The sequence below is a fragment of the Macrotis lagotis genome, chromosome 1 (assembly GCF_037893015.1).
Source record: "Macrotis lagotis isolate mMagLag1 chromosome 1, bilby.v1.9.chrom.fasta, whole genome shotgun sequence".
NCBI classification, from domain to species: Eukaryota; Metazoa; Chordata; class Mammalia; order Peramelemorphia; family Peramelidae; genus Macrotis; species Macrotis lagotis.
In genome coordinates this window covers 516,445,644-516,454,868 of record NC_133658.1, presented here as the reverse complement: position 1 = coordinate 516,454,868, position 9,225 = coordinate 516,445,644, and the positions used below count along the sequence as shown (strand labels likewise).

Genomic DNA, 9,225 nt, shown 5'->3' with positions numbered 1-9,225 from the left:
AAACAAAACAAAACCAAAAAACTCAATACCCTCAATCTCCCTACTCCCATTATTCCCATCTCTCCTAGTATTGCATCCTTTTGGAAGCAAGCTTTCTAGATTAAAAACAAAATAAAACAAAGCATATCTCTCCCCTCTTTTCCCTCCTCTTCTGTTTGGAGAGGAGATGGATGCGTATGCAAATGTAGCTGCTGATGCTGAAATAGGTAGCTGATTAAAATCCAAGTCTATTTCCTTTATGACTCTATTAAGTTTAATAAGTTTATTACTTACACATGAGGTATAGCCACCAGACACACACACACACACACACACACACACACACACACACACATATCCCCATCAGATTATGAACTCTTTGAGGACAGGGCCCTTACCATATGTTTGGCTCATAGGAAGAGATTATAAACTCTTTCCCTAACCAATTGACACATGCACATGCATCCAATTTGGTCAACCAGCAGGGCCCATCTAGGCAAAACTGGGAAGCTGTGTCTGGTGTGTCTGGAAGATTCTGCTCTGTCTGGAAGATTCTGCTGTGTCTGGTCCTATCCTCAGGAATCCATTGCTCCTAGGGTTCCTTCCTATTCTAATATTCATTTCCAGGAAGGTATTAAATACCATCACCACCATCAACAAAATACTACCCTGCTGTGAAGTAGGTGGCACAAATATTATTATCCTTATTTTACAAATAAGGGAACTTCATGAAGTTCAATGGGATTGTAACTAGCCCAGGGACACAGAACTAATAAGTTTAGGGGATTTTCACAACCATTTTATTTATTTATTTTTTTAGGAGGCAATTGGAGTTAAGTAAAATGCAGCTAATAAGTGTCTGAAGCTAGATTAAACACAGGTTTGGTATGCTATCCACTGAGCAACCTAGCTGAATTTTCAGAATTTGAACTCAGGTCTCTGTACTCAGTTGCAGTCTTGCTGGGGGTACTTCCTTTTTTAAATTTTTCCTTTCTTTTTCTTTCTTTCTTTTTTCTTTAAACAGGAATCAACTTTAAGGAGATACATTTTGTGATGGGGAGGAGGAAGAAGCATTTTTCAGGCATAGTCAATTCACAGGTAGGTTACTTGGAAGGTTTGGGAAAACTGGAACATTTCCATCACCCAAGAAATCAGTAGCCTTTTCAGGCTTCCTCTGTCTGGCAGTCTATATGCAACAGTCTACATGGAACTGGTGCCAGTCATTTTTTACAATATGCTGGTAAGAACCATTAGTATGCAGCCCTATGGATGAAGCAGCCATCACACTATCAATATGACTGGCTGCGTTGTCAGATGTAACTGAACAATCTAAAAGTCATTTTCGACTGTTCATTCTTTTTTCAATGGGCTGTCCAGAAGCAAGGATATGTAATGGGTAGGAAATATCATCTATTCCAAGAAATCTAGGATCATTCAGTCATCTGCGTCGGCCTCACACGTCTTACCTTCTTTCTCCCTTTATGGAAGTGTAGCCACAAGGATGTTTCTGTCTTGACTACTGTGGTACCCTAGTACCATTCCTACCAAAAGTAGTGTTAGTGGTGTGTGCCAGAAAAGAGTATGGGAATTGAAGATAGGGGAACAAAGATTGAACACCTTTGTCTCCTACTTATCTTCCAAGTGACATTGGGAAAGTCACGTCATTTTTCTGGGGCTGTTTCCTCTTCTGGAAAATGAAAGGGTTGGATTAGATGAACTTGAAGCTCCATTCAGTCCTAAATCTATGGACCCCATTGTAGTCCTGGACAACTTTCAGAAGGCTCTAGGAATGCTCTGACTCAAGGCTTCCTTTGCTATATTCCCCAATTTATGGAGACTAACTCATGTTATTACTGTGCATAGCACCATGGAAGTGTGAGGACAAGGATTTCTAAATCTTTGGGTCTCACTTTTATAATCATATTCTTGGTACCTAGGATAGTGCCTGGCTCAGAGTAGATAACTGATAAAATAATTATTGATTAATTGATTGTTTGGTTGATTAATTCCTTTCTACTCCAATTTATTTACCATGAGGCATAATTTATTTAATTAAAGAATTCAAGTGAATTAAAATGTGCTCACAGTAGAATCATAGCATCACAGCCTTCCCTTACTTTATTTGAGACTTAAAAGACACTCCCACAACAAATGGAGATACCCTTTGAAGGATCATGACACTAGGATTAAGATTCACAGAATATGAAGGCAAGAAGACCTGAAAAAGAAAACAAAGTATGATTTGAAAAAGAAAAGTATTTCCAAGTAATCTGCTTTGATTTCAGGTTACCTTTGGTGAAGATACAGATTTTTTTTCTCTCATCCTTTTCTTTGAGTGGGCCATAACCCTTGAACTTTTGGGGGGAAAGACTTCATTTACCCATCATTGGTAAAGTAAGGGAATAACTTCACAGGAATTTCAAACTGGATTCTTTTTCCTATCCAGATTATTTACTCCTCTCTCTCTCTCTCTCTCTCTCTCTCTCTCTCTCTCTCTCTCTCTCTCCATATATATATATATATATATATATATATATATATATATATGTGTGTGTGTGTGTGTGTATATATATATATATATATATATATATATATATATATATATATATGTATATGTATCTTCATTCATTAATCAGAAATGTTAGCCTAGCTTTGGAGCAGGCCTGTCTAATCTATATCCTGGATTTGTACCCTCCCTGTCTTATATAGTTGTGAAAAAAGAAAAAGAAAAAGATTTAAAGATTTTGGAGTTTGGCTCCAAGTAATAAATTAGGTTCTAATAATTGGTTCTAATAAATAAAGCATAATTGAATGTAGTAGATTCATATAACTTCTCTACATTGTTAGAAGATGCAGGAGGTGGATATGTGGGGGAGATCAAACTCCAAATGTTTGATTAAAGAGAAAGACCATGGGGAAGGAGGTATGTGTGGAGAGATCCTCATTTCAGAAAGGAGTGGTTTCTATAGAGAAAGTCTCCAGGGTACAGCACCCCTACTCCTCAGGGCAGGGAAGATAACAGAGCTAGAAGAGACTGTGGTCGCCATGGTAATGGTATATTGGATTCAGACCAACCGTGTAAGCTCCCTGGCTGGCATGTCAATCATGAAGTGTCCTCATTTACAATGGGAATGGGACACAGGGCAGACAGAAGTGGAGGATGGGGAAAGGAAGGAGTCTGAACATCTATATATAAGTAGGGAAATATGTATATGAGTGTATATACAGGATTACATGTATGTATCTGAGAATATGAATGTATACTGGTGTGGATAAGCATGCACTTGAGAGAATCACAGAATGTCAGAGCTAGAAAATCCCTGAAAGGTCATCGGGTTCAATATCCTCATTTTTCAGATGAGGGAACAGACTCCAAGAGATTAAGTGATTTTTCTGAGTTCACATAGATAGAAAGTAAATACCAGTACTGGGATTTGAACCCAGATTCTCTACTTCAATTCTAATCCTTTTGCCACAAATAATAGGCTTGGTTTAAAACATATATTATATATTATAATCCCACTGTGAAGATTTATGAATTATATATGTATTTATATAATTATATTATGTCTGTGTAGAGAGTTTAAGAATTAATTTTTGATTCTGCTAATATAGCTATGAAGATGTATATTCAATCAATAAACATTTATTAAAGTTCCTAGTATGTTCTAGTACTAAACTAATAATTACTACATGACCCAGATATGACTTGAGGGTCCTTCTATCCAAAAATATCAACTCTATCACCTATCATTAAATAATTTGGAAACTACTTATTTGGGCTCTTTATAGCTTTAAGAGCTTCTATTATTATAATAATTATTATAATCTAACAATTATATTTACCTTTTAGGGTTTACTATGTACTTTCTTCACAATGATTCTATGAGGTTGTGTGAATAGTACTATTTTATATATGAGAAAGCAGAGTCTAAGAGAAGTTATGCAGCTAGCTCATTGTCACACAGCTAATGTGAGAATTCAGAGGCAGATCTTGTCCAGGCAATTTTCTAGTCTTTTATTATTTTTACTTTTTATCTTCTCTCTTTCGTTGTTTTCTAAAAATCTCACTTTTATTGTTTTAAAATATATTCATTTCCAAATATACTCTCCCCCACCTCTCTACCCAAGCTATCCCCTCAAACAAAAGGGGAAAAACAGGGGGGAAAAAAAGAACAAGAAAAGCAGCTCGACAAAACCAGCCATTGCATCAACCATATAGTATTGAATATGCAATATTAAAAAAAGAGGATGTGATATATCATGCCCATATAACTCACAGCTGTAAAGAGTAGAATTTTTCAACTCTTCTAGAAGACTAAATTTAACTATAATTACACAGAGTTTAGAGGGTTTTTGGTTTTTGATCATTCCATCAATATTTTTGTAGTCATTGCATATATTGTTTTTCTGATTCTACTTTTTCCAATCTTTGCTTGCTTCTTGGAATTTTCTGTATTCATAATTTCTTATGCTGCAGTAATATTCCATTATATTTACATACTATACTTTATTTAACCATTCTCCAATTGATGGACATCTGCTTTGTTTTCAATTCTTTGCTCTCACAAAGAGTGCCACTATGAGGATTTTGATGTATGCTTTAGGTCTTTGGCCTCTTTTAGGGCATATATATTTAGTAGTGAGGTCCCTGGGTCAAAGAATAAAGACATATTAGACAGTTTTTTTTAGTGTAATTCTAAATTGCTTTCCACAGGGGCCAAACCAATTCACAGATCCATTAACAATGTGTTATGGGGGTCAGACTCATGATGTCTGCATGTGTGCCTGATCCCCATTACTACTGTATTAGTATGCCTGCCCTTCTATAACCATGCAACTAGTTTTACTACCTCTTGTTAACTTTGCCAACTTGCTGAAGGTAAGGGGAAACCCAGAGTCATTTTGATTTTGATTTCTCTTATTAAGAGATTTGGAGCAATATTACAAATTGTTACTTGTTTTCAATTCTTCTTTTGAAAACTGACTGTTGGGGTGACTAGGTGGCAGAGTGGAAAGAGCACCAGCCCTGGAGTCAGGAGTACCTGAGTTCAAATCTGACCTCAGACACTTAATAATTACCTAGCTGTGTGGCCTTGGGCAAGCCACTTCACCCCATTTGCCTTGCAAAAAACCTAAAAAAAAACAACTGACTGTTCATATCCTTTGACCAAGTATCTATTAGAGAATGACCATTATTTTTGTATACCTGTTTTAATTTCCTATATATCCAGGACATCAGACCCATGTCAGTGATAGTTGATGTAAACCTGATTATCCAATAAGGGATTTCCCAAGCCTAGGAGTATTCCTGTAGCCAAGAGATGGAGTAACCTATTTGGACAATATGCATGTGTCATGTAGGCCCGTGCCTAATTTGTGAGGGATTTCACAATAGAAGGTGAATAGCTCCTCCTCCTCTGCCTCACCTCAACAGGGTCCCTTGAGTGATGGACATTTAGATGCAAAAAGACTGGAAAAGCAGGAGGTGGTTAGGTTATGAACAACTTTGAATGCCAAACAGAATTTTGTATTTGGTCCTGGGGACAATAGGGAAACCACTGGAGTTCATTGAGTTGGGATAGAGGGTATCATGATCATACTTGCATTTTAGGAAAATCATTTTCAGGGCAGATTAGAGAATGGATTGGAATGGGAAGAGTTTTGAGGCAGGTAGACCCACCTTCAGGCTATCACTATAATTGAGGTATGAGATGATGAGGGTCTGCTTTAGAATACTGGTAGTGTCAAAAGTGAGAAGAAGGGCTTATTCAAGAGATGTATCAATAGATCTTGGCAGTAGTTTGGAATTGTGAGAGGTAGTGGGAAATCCAGGATGCCTCCTGGGTTGTGGTATAGAAGGAAATGAAATCCTGGACTTACCTAGAAGTTCTATACCTACCTAGAAAGCATGCATAAATTGAATTATTCTATAGCCCTGACCTCACAGCTGCAATGGCATTAATTGAATTTGGTAAAAATGCTCAACAAAAAGGGGAATTGACTTTTCAATTCCTGTCAAAGATATGTGCAGTCATATAAAGTCTAACATCAAGAAATGGGATGCTCTCTGAAGGCTTAGACTTGACCAGAATAATCCAAGGAGGCTATAGGCTAAAGCGACAGGATTGGCATAATAGAATCTATAAAAACTGTTATAATAATGACATAAGCATAGGCCTGTGACTAATTGATAGATTATGTGATATCATTTGACAATATAAGCAACAGTTCAATAACTGAGCCCAATCACCATAAAGGCATTTTTCTCATGTGTTACAAGAAAACTAAGTAAGAGAATGGTCTTTATAGGTGGAAAATCAATGGATGGATCTCACAGAAACTTTGGGGAGAAGTAGACCCAGAAACAAACCAAGATGGTAGAAATAATAGGAAGCAATGAGGTGAGTTTCTTTCCACAACTCCTCCAAAAATATCTAAAAATGCACCAAACTATATCCTGATGGGAGAAATCTGGAAAAAGCTAAAATGAGTCATTTATCCAGTCTAGGTCGTCATAGGGAGATAGGCAGGAAGATTTTTGGACACCAGAGACAGGGTAAGAACAAGAGGAGGTGCACAGGAAGCACTCTAGTGTTCAGGGAAAGGCTATGTTTTTGGGTAAGAGGAGGCCCTAACCCCATCCTGCAGCACCCCCAGACCCATATTGAGGCACTGCAATAAGGACAAGAATGAACTGGAAGCTTTATTGTCCACTGCCCAGTTTTGAGTCACAGATCCTGGACAGAGGGAGAAGGGGACCTGCAAAGGGGAGTGGCATTCAGAATAGGGGGGATATATATATATATATATATGGAATATATATATGGAAAAAGGAGGAAGAATGGAAGCAATGATGGCATAGTTTAGACCTCAAACTCAGAACTGGGGTTCGCAGCATTTTGCTTACCTTGCAAAGGAATAACCAAAGCAGGAATCTCAGAACAGGCACCTAGTCCTGCCACATTAAACCAAAAGAACTTTCTAGCTCACTGATAGGGGTGAGGCCTGTTGCCAGATCCAAACTCAGTTCAGAAACTTGCAGAATTCAATCCAGAAGGATGGGGCAACAAATAGACTTTACCCTAAATCAGACCACTTTGGGAACACAGAAAGCTGGCATATCACTAGCTTGTCCCTGTGATCTTGAAATAATAAAATACTCAGTACCCCAAGAAAGCAACAACAGAGGACCAACTCAGACCTTCCCTTCAGAAATATCACAAAGCTCAGTCCTAACATTAAGTCCACGGTTGGAAAGTAGGTTCAAAGAATAAACAAACAACAAGAGAAAAAAGAACCAGAGATGCTCAAGATTTACAAACCCAGAAGAAAATGACTCCAAAATATCTATACGCAAAACCTCAGATAAGAATATAATTTGGGAAGTTGTATGAAGCAAGGGATGAAAAGATGAAGTAAGCAATTTAAAAAAAATAAAAAAATGTAAAATGAGAACACTTGGGGGAAAAATTAGAAAAGAAATGAGGGGGCGGTTAGGTGGTGCAGTGGATAAAGCACCGGCCCTGGAGTCAGGAGTACCTGGGTTCAAATCCAGTCTCAGACACTTAGTAATTGCCTAGCTGTGTGGCCTTGGGCAAGCCACTTAACCCCATTTGCCTTGCAAAAGAAATGAGAGCTATAGAAAAAGATTTGGAAAAGGAATTAACAACTTGGCAGAAGAGGTACAAAACCTTGCCCAAGAAACAAAATCCCTGAAAATTTGATATCTTAGAACAAGAAGGTAAACTGGAAAAAGAAATTAATCTACTGATCAGCTCTGAAAGAAACTCCAACATAAAACTCCCAAGAATATTATAAACAAAATTCAGAGCTTCCAAGTCAAAGAAAAAATTCTACAAAGAGAAAGAATTTAAATACTAAGGAACCATACTTAAGATCACATAGAATTTAGCAACACCCACTATAAAAAGGAAGAGAACTTAGATTATATTATTTCAAAAGGCAAAAGATACGGGCTTATGGCTAAGAATAACTTATTTAACAAAACTGTGTATAAAGTGCGTGTGGGGGGGGCAGGGAAGAGAAATGGAAACAGAGAACTTCCAAGCATTCCTAATGAAAAGATCTGAGCAGCAAAGAAACTTTGAAGTTCAGATACAAGTGAAGAAAAACAGAAAAAGGTAAACATGAATGAACAACCCTATCATCAACAGGTTTCATAGAGGGAATCCAATTAGACAAAGCCTAAGGGGCAGTTCAGTTAAGTTTGACCATCTTTAGAAAAGAGGGGAAAGAGGGGAAAAGGACTTTTACTAGGAAATGAGAAAGGAAAGGAAGGTTAGGGGAAATAATCTCACATAATTAGTCAGTACATGCATATATATATATATAATATATATATATATATATATATATATATATATATATATATATATAATGAGAAAGGGGTAAAGAAAACAGTTGACATTTGAAACACACTCTCAGCTGAACTGGTCCAAAAAGGGGAAAAATACCCCCACAGAATTGGATACAGAAATAAATTTCACTCAACAGTGAAATAGGAAGGAAAGAAGATAAGGAAGAGGAAATTCGGTCAGATTAAGGGAGGGATTAGTTTTAAGTAAAAGAAATTCTAATGATGCACAAAAATATTTATAGTTCTTTTTGAAGTGGCAAAAGAAAGGAATCTGAGGAGGTGCCCATAAACTGAACAAATAAATTTGATGGAGTTCTATTGTACTGGACTCTTATCAACATAATGATTAACCAGGATTCCAAGGACAAATGATGAAGCATGCTACCTACTTCCTGAGAGAGAGGTGAAGAACCATAATGCATAATGCAATTGGACCTGGCCAATATGGAAATTTGTTTTGATTATACATGTATATCCTAGGGGTAAGGATTTCCCTCTCTCTAGGCCTCAGTTTCCTTGCTTGTAAAACAAAGGGGTTGGTCTCAGCTTGAAGCCCTTGTCTTTTATTCTATCCTGCAACTGGGACATGTTACCCATATCCAAGTTTCCAGGAAACAATAAGCTTGTTGGGATGTTTTGTTTGTAGTTCCTTACCTAAAGGTTCTTCCTAAATTCACAAAGATTATTTAAAGAGTATAGACCTATCCCACAGCAATATTATAATTGTTGGTATAAACTGAAAATTATTTCTTGCTGTATGAGTTTCCTTGTACCTTGACCCCTTCTCTTATCCCTACTCTCATTCGCCCCCCAAAATAATAACACTGCAGCAGCTACAGACAAAAGACCATGTTGCTTAGCAACTA

General features: G+C 37.2%; 1 long non-coding RNA gene across 1 annotated transcript in view; it reads right to left on the bottom strand.

The window, feature by feature from the left end:
- Positions 1-2,046: 2,046 nt before the first annotated feature.
- LOC141506947 (uncharacterized) overlaps positions 2,047-9,225 on the bottom strand; it is a 90,163-nt gene continuing 82,984 nt past the window's right edge. Inside the window, exon 4 of the long non-coding RNA XR_012474030.1 lies at positions 2,047-2,197. This is a non-coding gene — a long non-coding RNA (uncharacterized LOC141506947). The remainder of the gene's footprint in view (positions 2,198-9,225) is intronic.